Here is a 21066-nt window from a genome sequence, read left to right as displayed (position 1 = left end):
TGGCAAATAAATGGTGGTTCCTATTTACCCTGCCAATTTCGGTTGATGGTGGAGAGGCTGACTTGAAATTAACTCTGTTGCTGTGGGCTGTGTAGAAATGTCTGCCCGGCACAAAGAGCCCCTGGCAACCTCGGTTACAGCTCCTTTGGGTTATGGGCCAGGGTTACACTGGAGCAGTGAGTGAGTGGGTGTGAAGACCTGGTGGTATTTCTTTCATTTTTTTTTTTTTAAACAGGCCCCACCCACTTCTTGGTCTTGGCCTTTCATCTCCTTAGACCAGTGGTTCTACCATTGTGGGCCAGAATCAGCATCACCAGAGAACTTGATAGAAATTAAAATTCTCTAGTCCTCCTAGACCTACTGAATCAGAAATTCTGGGGGTAGGACCCAGCAATCTTTGTTTTTAGAAAACAACTTTATTGAGGTATAATCCACATACCATAAAATTCACCCATTTTATGTGAACTATTCAATGCTTTTTAGTAAATTTATTGAGTTGTGCAACAATTGCCACAGTCCAGTTAGGGAGCATTTCTATCATTCTAGTAAGATCCCTGGTGTTTGCAGTTAATCTTCTCCCTGACCCCCAGCCCTAGGCAACCACTAATCTACTTTCTGTCTCTACAGATTTGCCTCTTCTGGATGGTCTTCTGAGTCTGACTTCTTTTACTTAGCATATTTTGTTTTAACAGCTTTATTGAGATACAATTTACATACCATATAATTCACCCCTTTAAAGTATACAGTTCAAAAGCTTTTAATATATTCACAGAGTTGTGCTACCATTAGTACAATTATTTTTAGTACATTTTTATTACCCCTGAAAGAAACCCTGTACCCCTTACCTGTCACCTACAAATCTACTCTCTCTAACAGATTTGCCTATTTTGGACATTTTACATAAATGGAATCATGTAATATGTGGTCTTTGTGGCTGGCTTCTTTCATTATGCATATTTCCAAGGTTGTGGTGTCTATCAGTAGTTCAGTCCCGTTTATTGGTGAATAGTATTCCATTATATGGATATGCCACATTTTGTGTATTTACCACTCAATGGACTTTTGGGTTGTTTTCACCTTTTGGCTATCAGAATAATGCTTTCACAATTCTGTGCATAATATTCTGTATGCACAAAAATAAGAAATTAGTATTTTAGTCTGATCTTGCTAAATTTGAAAAGCACTGCTCTAGGCCTCATCCCATTTCCCTTCTAGGTCTTTTCTTTACTCTCTGATCTTCCCACGTCAAGTCCCCTCCATCTGGTTCCTTCCTTTTCTCATCTCTTGCGCAGATATTAATACAGTACTTACTGTGTGTATGCCATGTTCAGGGTAGCAGGAGAACAAAATACTGGTGCTTCTCACCCTTTTTCCTGTCTTTCCGAAGAGCAGCAGACTTCAGACTCCCTCCTGTACCCCAGCTCTGTCCATCCAGCCAAACTAGTGGGAATCCGCCTTTTTCATAGCTCCCCAGATAAACCAAGCAGGACTGCCGGCCCAGTGGCTGTGTAGTCTCACACACCCAGTTCAACCTACATGTTGGAAAGTGATTGCATACATTTCTTTAACCTATGGCTGCCTCAGCTTTCTCAGCTGGGAAAGTGGAGGTGGTAATGCTGACCTTCAGGGAGGCCTGCAGCATCGCTGGATGGTGCAGGTTCCTTGAGGTGCCCCTAGGTTCCTACTCAGCCTCCTCCTTCCCACCCTCCATCCTGCCCCCTTTCCCACTGAAGTAGTTTCCAACACCCAGTAGGTCACTCAGGTGATTAAAGCCACCCTGTTCTTACATCCTGCCTTGTCACCTGCTCCTCATCTGGCCTGCCTTCCCTCCCTGGAACCCACTGCCACCTCCTCCGCTCTTCAATCCAAAGCTCGTCTCCAATACTGCCCTGTCCCTGGTCAGTTCCCCAGTGCACTCCTGGCTTTCCTTCTCAACCTTCCCAGGAGTGGGGCCAGGTGTGGGGTGCCTTAGGCATGCATGGGCCATGCTCAAAAATCTTTGAAAACACAGGGTCTTTTGGAACCATTGGGGTGCAACCTGGCCCAGCCTAGGGCACGCCGTGGACATTTCGTCCCATCCTGGGGTCGGGTCTGAATACTCACACTCACCAGTGTTCCAGGAGCCCTGACACCCTCCCCAAATATAGGAATGTCCCATCCAGAGTCTCTGCTGGTGTGAAACCAACACTTGTGCTGCCAGCCCAGGACAACGTTCCTTGGGGTGCCCCTAAGTACCCACTCAGCCCCTGTCTAGGTGGTCCCCACCCTCCCTGGAGTCTTGGCTCTTGCCCTTCACCCCTTGGTCTCCTTTGCTCCCCCTCTCCTCTGCTTCCCCTCTCACCCCCGCCCCATGGGGGCTGGGAATCCCTCCTTTTCCTCCCCAGCACCCCCTTCCTCTTTTCCCTTCCTCTCCCGCCCAGGCCACGGTGGTAGTGCTCTGGTCCGCACCACCCGCGCAGCATTAAAGCTGCTCATTAGTGTGTTTGTTTTTATTGGACTGCACAATAACCATAATGGACGCTGGAGCGCTCTCTAATTACAGCTATGAATATTCATAGCGTGGGGGTGGCTTTCAGCAGGGGGACGCCCTGGGGAGACGCGCCTAGGATACTGGGCTCCGCCGACGCGCCGGGTCCAGCAGTGCCCAGTGGTCCAGAAACCGGAACACTGGCTACAAACTTCCCTCTGGTGCTATTTCCTTCTCGCTCATCCTTTCCTTTCACCTTGACTGCTTGGCAAAGTATCTTAGTGGGTGATTTGGGATCAAAAGACCGGCTCAACCACACAGCAGCGCTCCCTATTTCCCAGCCCGCTACCTATGTCTTCCCCGCCGGCTGCCGGTGTCTGTCTGTCTGTCTGTCTCTCTAATCTTGATCTCTTTGTTTCCTCACCCGCTACTCTCTGCCACGTAAAGTTCTGTTACATGAACTCCTGGCGGGGACAAGAAGGTAGGGCGCCATAAAGGGGAGCATGTGCCTTGTGAATTAAGAGATTTAGTCACTTGTGGAATGACTTTATTTTATAGCGACTTCCTCCCCGACTGAATGATGTTGCATGCATTGGTTGTATTTATAACTTAATAGCTTTTCTCAATTTTATTATACTTTTTATGATACTTGTGGTTTTATGGGACTTCATAATTTTTCTCAGATTCATTAAATTCAGCTCAGGGTGGAGCTAATGACAGGAGCAGGTACCAGATTCCAAGATGGCAGGCTGGCAGGTAGGGTACCACCCTCTGGCTCAGGCACGGGCCTTTTCCTGACTCATGGTGGTGGTGGCGGCGATGAGTCTCTGAGGTGATCTCAGCTTAGTGTTCTCATCTGAGGCCTGGGATTTCCAAAGAGAACCTGCCTGAGAGACTCCTGGCTACATCCCACCTTTGGTCATGTCTGACCTGGGCTTGTCCTGGGCCCTCTCTTATTCTTTCCAACACTAATTCATAGAATCAGAGACACTTCCAGCCCAGATGTCCAACCTCCTTATTGTACAGATGAGGAAACCGAGACTCAGAGAGGCCATTACGAAAGAAAGGACAGGCAGACGCATGTCTTCTTACTCCCAGTCCAGGCCTCTTTATTCTCCTCTCTGCTGGCTCCCAACAACAGCTTCATACTCTTTAGCTTTGCCCCCAATTTCCTTTCTGCCCCCAAGGATTATATCCTGCTAAGAGCTGCAGAGGGAGAGTGTAATCATAATAGTTAACATTTATAGAGCACACGCTTTATGTCCTTTCATCTTCACAACAGCCCGCTAGAGTAGCGACTAGTATTTACCTCCATTTTACAGGTGCAGCAACAGAGGCACCATGAGATTAAACCATCTGCTCAGGGTTGCACAGTAAGCGGTGGTGCTGAGGTAAAGAGAGTCAAGGCTTCTGTACTTTACAGTGACCAAATTGATGCAATCAAAGCTAAGTGGATTATTTGTAAAACTTCCCAATGTTCTCTCTCTCCAGATATTTTATTTTTAGGGGGAGAGGAGGTAGTTGGGTCAGAAGAGCAGGTAGTCTGGAGGATAAACCAATCAGAGCAGGGGATCTTAAATTTCAGAGCTGCAATCTCGGTTGAGAGAGGAGGTCGGAAGGCAGAAGAGGTGGGTCCGCGGAGGGTGGAGAAGATGGCGGGTGCCAGTGCCCTTCTCTCAGTGTCTCTGAAGCCCTCAGAACCCCCGGCATTCGGGAGGGTAGCATCTACTGTTTGGCAGATGGCTGGCTCTATGCGTGTCCTTCTCCCTGCCCTGCTCAGAGTCTCCCAGGGGCCTGCCATCCTCTTCTGTTTCTGAGGCTCCAATACATTTAAAAACGAAGAAATGCCAAACAGGGTTACAGAAGTGTCACCTGATTTACATTCCACAAGTTAACATTTTAACTCATGAAAGACAATGCATATAATTGTGCTGTTCACAAAATCATTTCAAGGCTGAGGAAATTAGGAAGGTAAGAGGAGCTTCATGACACCAGGCTTTCTCATCTCCTGTTTTGTTCCCCGCTGTAGCTCCTGCATCTGTGGCAGTGCTTGGTGCACGACTGGAGCCCTAGGGTCTTTGCCGCTCCCCCGATGCGTGACTGGTACACTCTGGCGATGCGGCCAGGTGAGACTCCAGTTTAAAGCTGTAGAAGAAAGCCCTTCTTCCTTCAACCCCGTTGGAGTGTCCATGTGGCTGTCAACACAACCCCATTAGGAGATCATGACAGAAGTGTAAATCGGGGCCTTTGGTGGCTGTGGGGCCAGAGTACTGTGGCCATCTTGCTCTCCTTCCTCCCAACTTTTGCCCCATATTGGTCTTTGTGCTGCCACACTGCTTTCCTTCTCAGTGCTTCTCAGGATATGCCTCCCTCTGGAAGTCTTCCTGGGTTGACCTTGCCAGCCCATAACCTCCTGACCCTGTTGCTCAAAGTCCCATCTCAATCAGAGGCTGTGGGACCTTTGGACTGTGGACCTGGTGGAGGAAGTAGCCCTGGACTTCTGATCCCCAGATGCACCTACACTGCCACGAACTGAGACTCTGTCCTGTTTATGTCTGTCCTTTTATTTTTTCCCCAAGAATATGGTGATGAGCAAAATTAAAATTCCTTGAAAAGTATGCCTGGATTTATTATAGCTTTGGGTCATTAGGCACTTTCTCGATTTACAGATATTTAGAAGTATACCACTAGTATGCTTGTGAGTGTGTGTGGTTAGCAGGGTGTCGGGTGACTTTTAAATGCTAACAAAGGTCTTTGGAATCTGAAGAGTTGGGCACCTGCTTCAGAGGATGTTATCTTGCTCTGTTCACAATGTGTCAGGATCACCACTCATGTGGGTTGGTTATGGCGTAATGTGTATATGCTCAGAAAGAGTGTTCAGTTTCTCCAGTGAAACTGGCAGGAATAAGCTCCTTGAAGGCATTGGTGGAAAGGGCGTAGAGCCTGAGAGCCTGGGTTCAGATCCTTGTTCTACCTGTTAACTAGCGAGTCATCTTGAGCCAAATCACAGCCTCTCTAAGCCTGTTTCCTCACCTGTAAAATGGGTGGAATAAACCCCAGCTCTCTTAAGTGGCGGTGATGACCAGGAAAAACGTTATAAACAATAAAGTGCCAAATCAGTTGTCAAGGTGGTAACCATTACCCTTCAAATCCTTCTCGTGCACACTGGTCTTTTTGTTTATTTCCCCTGGAGATTTCTGGGAAAAACTTGACTGGCACAGACACGCACACACTTCTCACCTTCCTTCTTGTGGTACGAGTCTGTGGGATGAAACAGGAGATTCAGAATGACCAGCCAAACAGAAAAGAAAATGGTCTTCCAGCTCCCACCTTGAAGCTCACCTGCCAGTGTGAGGGCTGTGCCCCAAGCTTACCCTGCTCGGTGCCTCCATCACAGACCTCGGGCGCAGGGCCTTCAAGGTGCATTTGTAATTTTTATTGTTATATCTTTTAATTTTATTTTGCTCTCTCTGCTGTCTTGAGCAGGGGAGATAGGGAGCTGGTATTTATGGCTGCTCCCTCGACCCACCTCTTGGAATGTATGTATCAGTTAATTTAATCTCCCCTGGTTTTATTTAAACTGTTTTTCCTGATTCACTCTCTTCATTCTCCATCCACAACTCCCCTCCCCTCTCATTCTGTGTCTGTTTCTGGGCTCTGGCCCTTTCCTTCTCCTTCTCCCCCTACCTCTCCTTCTCCTCCCCTCCTCTGCCTTGCTCCCCTCCTCCATCCTTCTCTCCCTCCTCCCGCCCTGCCTCTGGGTTCTGAGAGGATGAAGAGGCCTCTTACACTCAGGTTGCTACAGTATTTTCCTAGATATTCTCTCTCTCCCTCTCCCCCCCTGCCCCCCCCTCCGCCCCACTCCTCTCTCTCTCTCTCTGCCCCAGTTGCCTGATTGACATTTACAAATTACCCAGCTGAAAGTGTTCAATCCCTGACCCGCCTGTTTCTGTTCAGCAATGAGTGAGATTTGCAAGCATTTTGTCATATAATTACTGCAAATCCCTTGAAAATTTCCACAACAAGGCCAGATGAATGGTAATTTGGGGGCCTCCAGCCCCTAGTCGCCTCGCCAGTCAAAGATGTCTGAGGCCAGAAATGCAAACCAGCCACCAAGTCCTTCAGATTTATTTATTTATTTGGGGGTAGGCGGGGCTCACTGGTCTTTTTGTTTATTTCCCCTGGAGATTTCTGGGAAAAACTTGACTGGCGCAGACATGCACACACTTCTCACCTTCCTTCTTGTGGTACTCGGGCTGTAAAATATTTGAATTGGGAGATTTATTTGCTTTATACGGATATATTTGTGCTGATTTTATTGTATTGACTGGGTGCATTTTTTTTCTGCGTTCCACTACAGTTTTATTGTATGCCAGTCTCGGGCATACATCACTTGCATTGTTTTCTGCAAAAATTACTCCCCGTTTCACTGTGTCTTGATCGGACTTACTACATTAGTACCTAAGTGGGGAGATTTGCTGCAGCCATAGATGCCCACCTGATGGGGCTGCCCCAGGCACTTTGGGGTGGAGGCATGGGTACTTGAGTTTCTGTGGCTGTCCTTGTGGCCCCTAGACCTAGGGAGAAGGATGGATGATGGAAGAGGTGTTTGGAGTTGGCCATGGGGTAAAGGTCAGTGGTCATGTGATTGAGAGTGGAAGGGGCCACAACTGAGCAGTAGGTCAAGAAATATATGGGGTCCCCAAAGAAGGGGACACTGTTGATTTGTCTGCTTTTTGCCAGCATTTGCTGGATTCATCCTAGGGCACATTCATGGGCCTTTCGCAGTCTCCCATGGGAACTGATGAGTATGATGGAGACCATGAATTACGTGTTTACCACAGGCAGAGGGTTCGGTGTATATCTTATGGTGTAGTTGTTCTCCGCATTTACAGATGGGGAAATGGTAGTGTGGAAAGACATTGTCACTCGCCCTGGTCACATACTTAACAAGTGGTGGGTGGAGATTCGGAGCCCATGACTGCCTGACACCAGGGACCCCATCATGAAAGCCCAGGGGGAAGGAGGCATGTACTGGGGGCAGTGATTTAAGGCAGGGGTTCTAAAGCTGGAAAGGAGTTTAGAAACCATCTATTGCACCTTTCCGATGAGAGATGGGGAAACTGAGGCCTGGGGCAGTTAGCAACTTGCCCAAAGCCAAGCAGGCTGTCGATGGTCAAGTGGAGGAGCTTTATTTTCCTTCTTCTCTTGGCACCATTTAGAGGGTTGGGGTCTGCCTGACCTGCCATGTGTAAGTTTCTGTGTGAGTGAGCGAGATGACCGTATGGGGTATATGTGCGTATGTGTGAGTGAGGTGATTGTGAGGTAAGTGCATGTGAGTGTGCATCTCTGCACATCAGGCAGAGGGCAGTAGGAGCGTGCCACGGCCTGATTTGGTGGGTGAGATGGATCACCTGAGATAGGCCTGGGCCCCCACTGTCCCCTAAGGTGGCTTCGCCTTCTAGTTCTCCTGCCTGGTGGTTCCTGAAGCAGTGTTTTATGGGTGGCTCATGGATAGATTTGGGTCTATCCCATTCTCAAGACTTCCACAGGCCTCTTCTGATTTGCACCCATGTGCCTGGGTGGTCAGGCAGTACACAGGAAATGCAAAGGGTAGCTTTCAACATCTTAGCCCTCCCCTACCCTATACCACTTAAAAAAAAACACACACACAACTGAAGATTATATAATTAAATTAAAAGAAAATATGTCTTCTAATAAGCTGTATTTCCTCATGGCAAAGTCCCATTTTTGAGGCAAGGTTGTAATATATCTAGAAATGTTTTCCTTTGGGTATTAGCTATCTCTTCCAGTTAATTGTTTCTGCCATCGTATCAGGCACTTGTAAGAGCAGCACCACCTCTAGGAGGGTCCTCTGGCAGGAAGCTGCTGAAAGGCTGCGGTTGGGGCATGTTTGAGGGTATCAGCTTGGGAGATGCTCTGGATACAGGGACATGCGGGGTCAGGGTGGCCTCTGCCCTCAACCTGCAGGCAGTGCCCCACTCTTCTGCACACCTGTGTGCATACTTGTGTGCATAGATGTACTCACACTCACAGACATCTAGACAGACAAACCTCCACATTCAGACACCAACACTATTGTGTGAACAAATGCATGCAGGCTCTTTCTTGTACATGGTAGGTACTGCTTGAACACATAGGTATGCAAACTGTCAGATATAGATAGATAGATAGATAGATAGATAGATAGATAGATAGATGATAGATAGATGATAGATAGATGATAGATAGATAGATGGAGATATCCTATAGCTACAGAATCAAGAGACCAGGTTCCAAGCTTTTCCTCCCAACAAGGCAACTGTGTGACCTAAGGCAACTCCTTTCACTCTCTGTGCCCAGTTCTCTCTCATTAGAGGATTTATTAGCCCCAGCTCTCTATGAGTCTTCCCTTCTCTCCTCCTGGTTGTTTGTTTTTCTCTTACTCAGGATTTCTCAGAAGGAGCCATGAGGGGTCTCTCCCCTTCCTGACCTTCAGCCCCTGCTCTGTCTCATGGCACCCAAGGTCCCCACACTTCCTCTCACCATTTTCAGTCCCAGAGGCCTTTCTTTTTAATGCCAAGAGCCCCCATGGCGTCCAGAGGAGAGCCTTGTGCAGACCACGAGCATGGGAAAGCAGGCAGTGTGTGAAATGACCGAGGCTCTTCCCTTTTCTCAACAGCTGCCAAGGCTATGACTAGAGAAGTCTGAAATTTGGGTTTGGCTGGGAAGCTCTAAGGGGTCTCCCGGGTGTCCCCACCCTGGTCCTGAATCTCCTTTCCCTGTGGATCTCCATACAGTGTACTGGCAAAGATGGCTCATCCCAGCCAACTAGGAGCAACAATGGTGCAGGGTTGGCAAAGGCCGGAAGGGAGGCAGAAGGAAAGAAAAGGAAGGAGGAGAAAGCAGGGCCAGTATGGGATGTTGGGAGTCTCAATCCCAAGGTCATCTGTGCCTCCCTTAGGGTGAGGTGCTTGACTCTGTGTCCCCTGACAAAGCCAGGAATGGGAGTATAAAGTTTGGGGACAGGTATCTGTATTGGTGTCCTAGACAGATGTACACAGCATCTCCTTCTCTATTCCCCCTAAATTAACACCCTCAATGGCGGGAAGAGAGGACAAGGGGAGAGCAGGATGGTAACCAGGGGCAACCCTTCTCTCCCTCCCTCATCCTGAGTTAATGCTACTGAAGAGCTCTCCAGGGCCAGCGAATCACCCACATAATTATCCCTGGAGGTAATGGGCTTGGAGAGGCAGGTGGGTGGGTAGGCTGGGGGTGGGGAGGGAGCTCAGGATGGGTTCATTGAGGTTGGGGGAGCAGAGGGATCTCCCCTTTGGTGGGAAGTAGATAGGGACAGGATGTGAGTGCTGGGAGGGTATAGATTTCCGCTACCACCCCTACCCCCCCACAATGCCTGCTTCTCCCACAGGAATTAGATATGAGGGCCTAGTTTGTCTCCTATTGTCTAGTTTGAAATTGTGTGTGTGCATGTGTGTGTGCACACGTGTGAAAGAGACAGAGAGAGAGAGACAGAGAGAGAGAGACAGAGAGAGAGAGATTGATTCAAGGGTTTTCTAGTTTAGAGAAGGGTAGGGAGAAGAGGGGTGAGCCAAAACTGGCTGCATGCTTTTCAGGTTCTGCTCCTCCTCTTTAAACTGAGGTCCTTTCCTTGGAAGAAGGTGTATGGAGGGGTGGAGTGTGGGATCAGACTCCTTCCCCTCCTGGATTAAGGAGGAAAACTGTAAGTTAACAGCTTGCCTCCTCACCCCCATGGCACATTTCTATTTAGAGCTTAGAAGGAATGTGTGCATGTGTGTGTGAGAGAGACAGATAGAAAGACAGACACAAGGAGAGTCAGAGAAGTGAGGGGTTAAGTTGAACAGGGCTTTCCTAGGAGATGGGGAGAGGATGATATTTGAGAATGGAGCTAATTCCTGGGCACGAGGTCCCACATTGCAAAGTGAGATTGGGGAGCAGTGTCCGATGGCTGGTCTATGTCAGTGTCTGGATGCTTGTCTGTCTCCTGCCAACCCATCCCAGCTCCGGCACAAATTTGCATTTAAATAGAGATTTTTTTTTTTTTTTTTTTTTTTTTTTAATGAGAAGGACCCAAGGGAGCCCCCAGACTATTAAGTTTTCTTCTGGGGGCTGTGCAGAGCCTTCTTCATTTGCCCCTCCACCCCAGCCTCCCAGCCCTCCTCTCCCAACTATCATTATTCAGTGGCCATATATTCTGAGGGCCAGATGAGGCCCTGGCTCTGACAATCTGAGGGCACTTGTGGGGACAATGGGACTGGCGCTCCTGGGAAGATAGAGGACACATAGTGCTCAACCCCTATACCTTTTTTCTTTTTGTCTGCAGAGGCCCGAGCACCCCACCCTCAACTCAAATATCTCTGCTGGCCCTGGGGAGTGGAGGGGCCTGGACTGGGAGTCCTGCTGCTGGCTGCAGGCGGTAATGGCGGAATCTGTGTTATCATGTTGAGCAAGGTGAATTAATTATAAGGCAGGAGATCCAGTCAAGTTCTAGATCTGTCTGTCCCATGTTGTATAACCTTGGGCAAATCACTCCAACTCTCTGAGCCTCAATTTACTCATCTGTGGAATGGGGATATTAATAGAATTCTCCTGGTGGGTGAGCGTCAGGTTAAATGAGATAATATGGTAACTCGTTTAGCACAGTGCCTAGCACATGGTCTGCCCTGAATTACCAAAATGAGAGGACTGGGTAGAATGAGATTGCAAGGAAAGAGTATGACGCTCTAGTAGAAGGAGCTGGATTAAAGACCAGAGGCCGGGGTTTCTTTTCCTGCAGTCCTAGTTATATGCTGTAAAGTGTTCCTGTCTATGGCTGGAGCTTTCCTCATCTGTAAGTTGGAGATTCTGAGTTAAAATCCACCTCAGAGGGTTCTTGTGAGCATCAAATGATATAGTCCTTGGCACCTAGTAAGTACTCAGTCAAAGTTAGTTCTCCTTCACTTGCCCTTCCACAGGGTAGGCAGGCCAGAAAGGTGTTCCAGGGATGTGGAGAAGGTTTGGGAGGACTGGGGCTGGAGAGGCCCTCAGGGATCTGAAGCTCAAGGCTGTGGGTGGGCTCTAGGGCCCCAGTCTGGGGAGCCTGGGGTTTGAAAGCCCTAGATAAGAAAGAAGGCCAGCTCTGCCCTGTCCTCCATCCTCCCCGAGATGGCCTCTAGTGGGTGGTGACACGGCTTTGTGTGTGTCGGGGGGTCATGGAAGATGAGGGTGGCAGTGTACCTGTGGCTGATGGCTGAGGAGCTTGGAAGGGAAATCGAAGGAGAAAAGGTCAGCTTAGTTCCCACCACTAGTCATGGAAGAAGGAAATGAGACATGACAGGTCCCTGGCCACCTGAGATGGACTGAGAGAGAGAAGGGTGGGCATGGGAGGTGTATAGGGGTGGAAGTGTATGTGTATGTGTGAGTGTGCATGTGTGTGCGTGAGAGAGAGAGAGAGAGAGAGAGAGAGAGAGAGAGAGAGAGAGAGAGAGAGAGAGATTCACCTGTTAATCCCCATTTGCCCCTCAGCCCCAACCCCGGATGGGATGCTAGCAGGCCCAGATCAATCCTAGCATCTCAACTAGGAAAGTGACAGTGACAAGCTCTTTGATTAGAAAAGCCTCTGTGGTTTGACGCCCCCCCCCCCTTCAACTCCTCTTCTCCCTTCTTTCTCTCCTCTCTTCCCCTTTCCTACCTTCCCTCTTTCTCTTCTTTCTCCTCTGTCTCAATTTCTGCTTCCTTTCCTCTTTCTTTCTTTCTTTCTTTTTTTTTTTTTTTTTAATTTTTAAGGAAATAATGTCTCACAGATAGAGTTGAAGAGCCCCTCCTTCAGGACATAGCTAGCTTGTACCGTGCCCCTGTGAGAAACAGGAAAGGCAACCCCTCTGGGAGGACCCAGCCCTGTGCGTTCAGGGTATAGCTGGTTGAGGGCCCTTTCTGTGAACAGTAAAGGGCGTCCTTCCTCCTGGTGGACACAGCCTCATACCAGGGCATGGCTTGGCCAGCAGAGTGAAGGCGAGACTTTAGGTCTTGCTTGCCTTCTTGTGCAGTGAGCAGCCCGCACACCCGCTTGGGGCAGTCCTCCACCTCAGCCCCTCCCACCCGGGGCCACCTCTGTCCTGATGCAGCAGCGCACCCTTCGCATCCATGTTTTTTAAATTTCTTCTCTTTTCTTAGCTCTTTCAATTCCTTTCTCTTCTTTCTCCTCTCCTTCATTTCCTAGAACAAATCTTATACACAAGTTTTTTTGCCCGTCTGTGTGTGTCTTTTTGTAGCAAGTATAGTGTGTGTACATTATTATCTCTTCATGAAATCTATGCCTTTTTGTCTTTCTTTTAGGGATTGGCACATAACAGGTGCTTCAAACTGTGTGCTTATGTGTGTGTTCACGTGTGTCTCTCCATATATCTCAGCTCTCTGGAGCGCCCCAGCCATTCCCTCACCTGACTTTAGTAGGGACAGGGAATTAGAAGGGGAACCCACAAGGTTGAGGCCTTGTATCTTCTGATCTCCTCTTAGCTTCTTCCCTATGATACCTGATCTTCCATAGAGCACCCGAGAAGGGCAAGCTGAGGGCCACCCCTGCCCTGCTGGCAGGGGCCTCCCGTGGGCCTCCACTCTACTTTCCCTCCCCAGGCCTCCTAAGGCCTCCAAGACCAGGGCTGGTAAGACAGGGATGGGGGAGGGGCTAGACAGGAGGTGGTGAGGGAGCCTGAGGAAGCTGGGCAGGGGCTGGCGGCCCCTGGGACCCCTTTCCACAAGGACAGAGGCGGCACCAGCTGCTCCACAGAAGAAATATTCCCCAAAGTCAGAGTGGTCGTCTTGTATTTTAAGTGGCCCTTATTTATCACCGTCCTCCTGGGCTCCCTTTCGTGGCAAATGATGATAAAAGACAGCAGTGAGGGGGGCGCGGGGGCTGTCCCCGGCTGGCCCTGCAGCTGTCGGAGGTGGCAGCACCAGGGGAGGCGCAGACACACAGCAACACATGGGCGAAGTGACACACGCAGACAAGCACACCAACACGCGGGCGCAATGATGCGCGCGCACAGACACAGACACACGGTACCGGACGTGCCAACAGCCTGACACACGCTCACACACAGTGACAGGTGCACACAGCAACATGCTTACAAATGCCGAGCGAGACATATATGCCCAGGGACACCCACAGCTGTGATGTGCACATCGTCCAACACATGCACAGGGATACACTCGCATGCACATACACACGCCAACACGTGTGCAGTGACAGACACAAACTTGCCAGCACATACGCATGTGGTCCAATGTACACTCGGCAAAACAAGTCTGCATTCACATGCTCACTTCGGGTACTCACCCACTCCTCATGCTTATGGTGCGTGTACAGCCTTGACCTTCAGTGTGTCTCTGCGTGTATCTACCTTAGACGGTCTCTGAATGTGTGCCCTTAGATTAAGCCACTTTGTCTGCATGGCAGCCAACACTTGTGTGTGTGTTCTTCTCCATATATATGTGTTCACACACATGGTTATGCAAATATACTCATAGTCCTCTTGAAAAAAACGAACATCAACCCTTACCTCACACCGTACACAGAAGTTAACTCAAACTGGATCATAGACCTAAATGTAAGATGTGAAAACAGTACAGCTTCCAGAAGAATATATAAGACCTTTGTGATCTTGGAGTAGGCAGAGATTCCTTAAGTAGAATAACACACTTGTAGCCTGGAGTTGCATAGGCTTTGACATTAGAACAGCTCTCTGTTCCTCTTTCATTATATAACTGGCTGCATTCACCTTGGGTAAGTTATTTTCTTTCTCTGGGTCAGATGCCTTTTGTACACTGATGGTATTATACTTTTCTGGATGTAAAGTCCAGAGAACTACTACATGCGAAATGCCCTTTAAAAGCAGTGATGCACCATACAAAGATCAGCTAAATAGAAAAAGTCAGTTTCGTGTATTGTAATTATTCCCACTCATATACTAGGCACACCCTCTAAGCAGCAGTCCATAAGCCATACTCCTTCCTGCCTTCTTGCTCAGGGGACCTGGGGGAGGGGGCGCATGTTGACTTTCCCCCTACTCAGGGTAGCCATCCCCCCCACCAATCCTACAACTTTTTCCACATTAGCCTCCCAGTTGCCAATCAACCTCCCTCCCTAGCCTCAGCCCATTAGTACAGCTCCCTGGGGGAATCTATTTTTTAAAGGTTATTAGCAGATTATTGGTTCTTTATCAACCTCAGGCCTCAATCTCCAATCTCCCAATGAAGCCATTGTCGCCTAATAAGATGTACTTGATAATCTTGGCATGAAGGTAGCAGAGGGCCTGGTGGGGGTGGGGGCAGCTGGAAAGAGGGAAGGGTTAACAGCACCGCCCCAGCCCCCACCCCCTCGGTCCTCAATAGCTGAACTACTGTATGTTGTAGTTTTCAACTGCAAATCATCTTTAATAGCAGACATCACGGGATGGCTCATTACATTAAGCTATTTTTCATGCTATCTCCTGTAATATCCTCTAATCCAATGCGTTTCAAATCACCTCGGGCTAAAATAAGAGACATAGCGATGTAATAGCCTAGTGTATTAGTGGGTTAATTGCCCTGTTGTACTCTTTCTAGTAGCTATCTCTAGAATGACTTCTATATTAATTGTAAATTGCTTAATACATTTAACTCCTTGCCACCGCCCTATCCCCTAACGAAGGAGGCCACTACCCAGTAGCTTGATGGGAGGATGTGTGTGTGTGCGTGTGCATGTGTGTGTGTTTTGTGGGTGCTCCTTTGCAATTCTGGTTCCCCTCTGTCTTCTCAGCCTGAGCTGGCAGGTAGACTTTGAACAGCTCAGACTAATGAGGGGAGGGGAATGAGGCGGCATTTATTGAACACCTGCTATATGCCAGGCGCTTTTCACCAAATGCTATCTCCTTGGAGTTTCACAAAACCCTGAGTAGTGGCAGTATTCTCCCCAGAGGTCATGCGATTTGTTCAAGGTCGTGAGCTAATGCACGATGAAGCTGGATGTGTACCTGAAGGCTTCTGGAACCATAATGTCTGAGAGTGGGGGCATGACCCTGGGGCTTTGAACACTAGATCAGCTGTGGTCGGTAGGGTTCTGGGGTGTTCCTGGTCTGGAGGAGAGAGACATAGCTCTTGACCTGGGAGAGCCCTCAGTCTGATGAGGACAACAGAAGCCTCTATTCTAGAGAGCCCCCAGTCTGATGGGGTGACAGATCCCTTGCCGAGGGGGAGCTCCCAGGCAAATGGGGAGGCAGCCCCTGTTCTGAGGAGCACCCAATCTGATGGGAGGAATATAACACTCTGTCCTGGAGGAACCCTCAGTCAGATGGGGGAGACATCAATTCCACCGACCCACACGGAAGCAACAGAAGTTAAGGTGCAAATGAACGAGATGTGAGGCAGAGCAAATAGACACTGTGAATAGTGTGCTCGGAGGATGAGGGCGGAACTCAGACCCCTGGCACGTCCAGTGCCTCAGGGCCAGAATGGGAGGGAGGGGGCCTAGGCCCGCATGCACGTATGCGTGTGTGTGTGTGTGTGTGTGTGTGTGTGTGTGGTGTCACTGGCTTCCTCTCCCTTCCTAGGCTGATGTTCTCTTCATTCCCCTTGGCCAACCCCCTCCCACAACTGACAGGTAGGGGCACCTCAGCCCAGGGTGGGATTGAGACCTCTCCATCATCACGGTTCTGGTTCTCAGCAACAGCCCCCACTCTGCTCCTCCTTTTCCAAAGACGCCCCCAGTGCTCTATGTGACCACCACCCGGGGTCTCTCCTGTACCCCCCTTCTCTTTTCCCTCCCCTCTAGATGATGACAAGTGGAGATTCCTGAAGAAGAGAGAAGAAACCAGGGAGGGAAAAGGTGGTAAAAGAAGGGAGCAGGGTGAATGAAACCTTGTCAAAACTGAGTCACGGCAAGGAGTTAAATGTTAACCTCCCAAAGATTCACACTTTTAACCTACGCACAAGCTCCATGCATTAGGAGTGACCATCACAGTGTAGTTACTGGATTAAAAATCATTCAGATACCGTGAACACCAGTTGGGCCAGGGCCCCAAGTTTAAAGTTGTAGTGGCCTAAGGGTGGACTCTTCATCCAAGACCATTGTCCTGACTGCCTCATCCTGGGATAGAAAACTAAACTTAGGGCACTTGGTGAGTTTGGGCTGGGATCCTGTGGCCTCCTGGTCCCTAAGATAGGTCTTTGAGACTAATAATAATAATTAATAATAATAATAATAATAAAAGAAAAAAGAAAGAAGGAGAAAGGACAGGAAAGGGAAGGGAGGAAGGAGGAAGGCGGAGGGGGCGCAGTGGAGGAGGCTGGGAGGCCGTCCCCTTCCTGGGGTCTTCAGGGTGGTGGGGGGCTCCGCAGCGAGGCAGCTTTGTTGGCGGCCGGCTGGGGAGCAACCTTGAGCGCGGGCGCGGAGACAGTGATTTAGGTGCTGGCATTGGAGCGTGAAGGTAAATGGCCACATTTCACCGTCAGAAGGTGAGCCAGAGGAGCCCGCTCCTTCCTTTCCCCAAGGCCCCGGAGGCGGTGCTCGTGGGGGGCTATCGCCGATACCTCCCTAGACCCCAGTTCCAAACCCAAACCCGGAGTCCCTGCGGCTGGGAGGCGGCACCCCTCGGTCCATGTGATAGGAGGGTGTCCTAGCCTCCCAGTCCCTCCTTTCCGGATAAGGTCCTCTTTGGGGAAGCTAAGCGCCTGGGACGGCCAAGGATGGCTCCATCACCCTGATCTCGCAAAGGGGCTTCAGGAGGGAAGCTGAGAAGGGAAGGTCTAAAGCTCCAGGCACTATGGCAACTGTCTGCTTCTGGCAGGAAGGGGTGGGTGGGAGGCACCTCCTGGGTGCCAGTTGTTGTGTGGGGAGCTCACACACACCATCTCCTTAACTCCTCACAGGGCTGCCGGGGCAGGGCCAGCCTTGTGCCCACGGTACAGATATGGAAGCTAAGTGACCTGCTGGAGGCTGCGAGGCTGGGAAGAGGTGAGGAGGCTAGTTCTGTGCTGTCCTGGTTCTGAGTCAAGCACTCGTGAGTGGAATGTTGAGATGAGAAATATGATTCATTTTGTTATTTTGCCCAGAAAGAGAGGGAAAAAGACAGCCAGGCTGGGACATATGTACATTGCTTGAACAGGGTCATAACATGGTAGGATTTCCCCCAGCCCATTACTTTCTAGGCTTGGGCAGGACTTTAGAGAGTAGGGAGGAGGTGGGAGAAAAGTAAGCTCAGGGAATGAGGTCCCGACCTCCAGCCCCGCCTGCCTATGCAGCGACCTCAAGTGGGTGGAAGGGAAACAGCCTCTCGGCTCCAACTGGGACAGGTTTGTTGTTTTTATTCAGAATAGCTGCCTTTTGTTGGACACCTACTATGCGTTAGGTATACTTTTAATGTGCCAGCATCCTGTGAAGTAGGTGTTGTTATCTCCAGTTAAGAGATGAGAATGCTGAGGCTGGGCCTCCGATCTAAGACTCTGTTCCTGAGAGGTGGTGCACTGCGGGACTGGATCTGAGTTCCGCTGACCTTAAAGAGATTCTTCTCCGCTGCAGCCAATTAAGCCGACCGTGCTCTTTTCCCCGTAGGGGCCCGGTGTGCAATGGCTGCAAACAGCAGCATCCTCGGTAGTGTGTGCAGCCTATTGTTTGTATGGGTTGTTCTAAGGGACCTTGGAGACAGTCCTTTTCCGGTGGATACTCATGTCTGACCTCATGCCATTTCCAATCTAGACTCCAGACAGGTATGCGGGGTGCCTTTGGAAAGCCCCAGGGCACAGTGGCCAGAGTCCACATTGGCCAGGTAATCATGTCTGTTCGCGCCAAGCTGCAGAATGAGGAGCATGTGATTGAAGCTCTACGCAGGGCCAAGTTCCCTGGCCGTCAAAAGATCCACATTTCCAAGAAGTGGGGTTTCACTAAGTTTAATGTGGATGAGTTTGACGACGTGGTTGAAAAGCGGCTCAACCCACATGGCTATGGGGTCAAATACATCCCTGATCATGGCCCCCTGCACAAATGGTGGGCCCTGCACTCATGAGTCTTGGTGCCGCCCTCCCCCCACTCTTCGATTAATAAATCCCTATTTCTGTCAAAAAAAAAAAAAAAAGAGAGAGAGAGATCCTTCTCTCTTGGAAGCAACTTAAGTGCCCATTGATAGATGACTGGATAAAGAAGATATGGTACATATATACAACAGAATGTTACTTGGCCATAAAAATAATGAGATCTTACCATTTGCAACAATATGGATGGATCTAGAAGGTATTTTACTAAGTGAAATAAGTGAGACAGAGAAAGACAAATACCATGTGATCTCACATGTGGACTACAAAGAACAAAATAAACAAACAAACAAAGCAGAAACAGACTCATAGATACCGAGAACAAACTGATGGTTGCCAGACGGAAGGGGGTTTGGGGGGCTGGGTGAAAAAGGTGAAGGGATTAAGACGTGCACATTGGTAATTACACAGTAGTCACAGGGATGTAAAGTACAGCATGGGGAATATAGTCAGTAATGCTGTGATAACTATGCATGGTGCAGGTGGGTACTACACTAATCAGGGGATCACTTTGTAAATTATATAAATGTCTAACCATTGTGCTTTATGCCTAAAACTGATAGATACTAATACTGAATGTCAACTGTAATTGGGGGGAAAAAAGGAAAAAAAAAGATTATTTTCCCTGTGGCCCACTGCCTCCCTTCAGCACTGTGTCCTGGGCACGGGGAGCGACCGCTGAGGCCTAGGGAAGCCCACCCAGAGTCCTCTGCGTAAGGAGGCTGGCACTTACTTCCCTCGTGTGGTTTTCCCTGGGCCATTTCTCCTAAGGAATCTGGCGGGATTCTGGGTCAGGGCAGAGGGCAGTTGGGTAAGGTAAGTGGAGGTCTGAGTTCTCAGCTGCTCTGGGGGCTCCTGGCTGAGGATTGCTTTTAACCCTGGGCAGGCAGAAGAGGGTCACCCTGTGGGCCTTGCCGGAGAGTCTGTGGGTCTGAGGGTCTCAGAGGAAGATGCCCCAGATGAGGCCTAGGGTGGGAGAGCGATCACCTCCCATGGTCTGATGCGCTCCCAGAGGGGCCAAAGACACCAAGTAGAAAGATTATGTGGGGACGGGAGGCAGGTGTAGACATCATCCCAGCGAGTCCATCCTTCCTAGGACAGGGTCCGGGTGGGAGCCAAACCAGCCACAGGACCCAGGTGCACAGCTGGCTGTGGTTGTGGGGAACTGAGTCTCCAAATTAGAAAACCCTGGTTTCTCAGACCCTAATTACTATGACAACTTCTAATACTTGCCATTTATTGAATACCCACTACGTGCTCCAAACTCTCTTAAGTCTTCTCTGAATCCTGACAGCTACCATATACAGTGGGAACTATTATAAACCTATTTGATAAAAGAGTGAACGGAGGCACGGGGTTCCTTCAGCTGAGAATTAATCAACCAGGTCGACTTCCTACTCCCATGGGGTTGGGGTAGGAGGGTACAGAATGTAGAAAGGGGGCTTCAAACCCTTTTAATCTCAGCATAGGGCCTGGCTCCTGAAAACCCTCAGCAGACACGTTACTGTTCTTGGCTTTCAGTGGGTAGAGGTATCAGGTGGGGCCACCTTGCCTTCCAGCCCGTTATCTCTGTGCTCCACTTTGAGAGCCAGGAGCCTATCTCCCTACCTGGGGTCTCAGGGTGTACTTCTTCCTCTCAGCTTCTTCCGAATCTGCCTTTGTCCCTCCATCTGGCCCTTGATCTGGGGGAGATGCATGTGGGAGCATGTGTGTGTGTGTCAACATGATAGAGAGGGAGCGGGTGGCTTCAGAGTTGCCTCTTGGATATGACTCAGTGTAGTGCAGGGAAAGATATCTCAAAAAAGACCTTTCCAGGACAGGGTGGAATTCTAGGTCTGGGATTTTTCCAGCCTTCACCAGAGAGGGAAGCTTTAGAATCCCCCAGACACTCTACCATTTCTGAGCTGGGGCAGTTATATGGCTGGAGGTGTGTCAGGCTAACCGTTTTTTTCCCTTCATCTATCTTCACACTGGTGGCCAGACCAAGAACCTGTCCTCTTTCTGGGTCCTCAGCCCTCTGCTGCTCCCACCCTGGTTCTTAGAATCATTGATTCACCCAGTGGTACACTTGGCAGGCATCCCAGGTTCCAGTCGGTCCAATTGCATCTTTTGACAGAAAAGGAAAGAGAGGCACTGAGAACGGGAGCGACTTGTACAAGGTCACACAGCAAGTCAGGGGCAGGTCTCCCGTCTCCAGACGATGCCGAGAAAGGCAGCCAGATGAGGATCTCATAGGGCCCTCCCCCCCACCCCCTGGTTTGGAAGGACCCTGAGAAGTGAGGGGTGACCCCTCCCTCCTCTTTCCTGGGGTTTTGTCAGATTGAGCACGAGCCAATCCCCCATCCCCCTGCACCAAGCGAATTGTCTTAATGCAGCAAACTGTTCATACACATGTAAGCAAATATCTCCTCAAATTATCTCTTATCACCAAACAGGCTGTGATGCTCACTGGCTGGAGGGCCCAGGTTGTCTTTCAATCCACTGATGATGAGGAGGGAGCAGGAAAGGGGGGCTGGCTG

General features: G+C 49.6%; 1 protein-coding gene and 1 non-coding gene across 3 annotated transcripts in view; both read left to right on the top strand.

Moving 5' to 3' along the window:
• MRM1 (mitochondrial rRNA methyltransferase 1) overlaps window positions 1-21066 on the top strand; it is a 78871-nt gene that overhangs the window by 29787 nt on the left and 28018 nt on the right. Inside the window, exons 7-8 of one of the 2 annotated variants that reach the window (XR_004951290.1) lie at window positions 10830-10957; window positions 17390-17474. The gene's annotated coding sequence lies outside the window, so the exon portion shown is untranslated. Of the gene's footprint in view, window positions 1-4496; window positions 5086-10829; window positions 10958-17389; window positions 17475-21066 lie in introns of those variants that run through there. The other variant, XM_036222301.1, reaches the window with a different exon arrangement.
• Window positions 18033-18167, top strand: LOC118604432. Its single transcript, XR_004951740.1, has one exon. It is a non-coding gene; the product is annotated as a small nucleolar RNA SNORA70 (small nucleolar RNA).

The sequence above is a fragment of the Rousettus aegyptiacus genome, unplaced genomic scaffold (genome assembly GCF_014176215.1).
Source record: "Rousettus aegyptiacus isolate mRouAeg1 unplaced genomic scaffold, mRouAeg1.p scaffold_m13_p_6, whole genome shotgun sequence".
NCBI lineage: Eukaryota > Metazoa > Chordata > Mammalia > Chiroptera > Pteropodidae > Rousettus > Rousettus aegyptiacus.
Note: the sequence above shows the minus strand (reverse complement) of the source record. Positions and strands in the feature narration are given on the sequence as shown.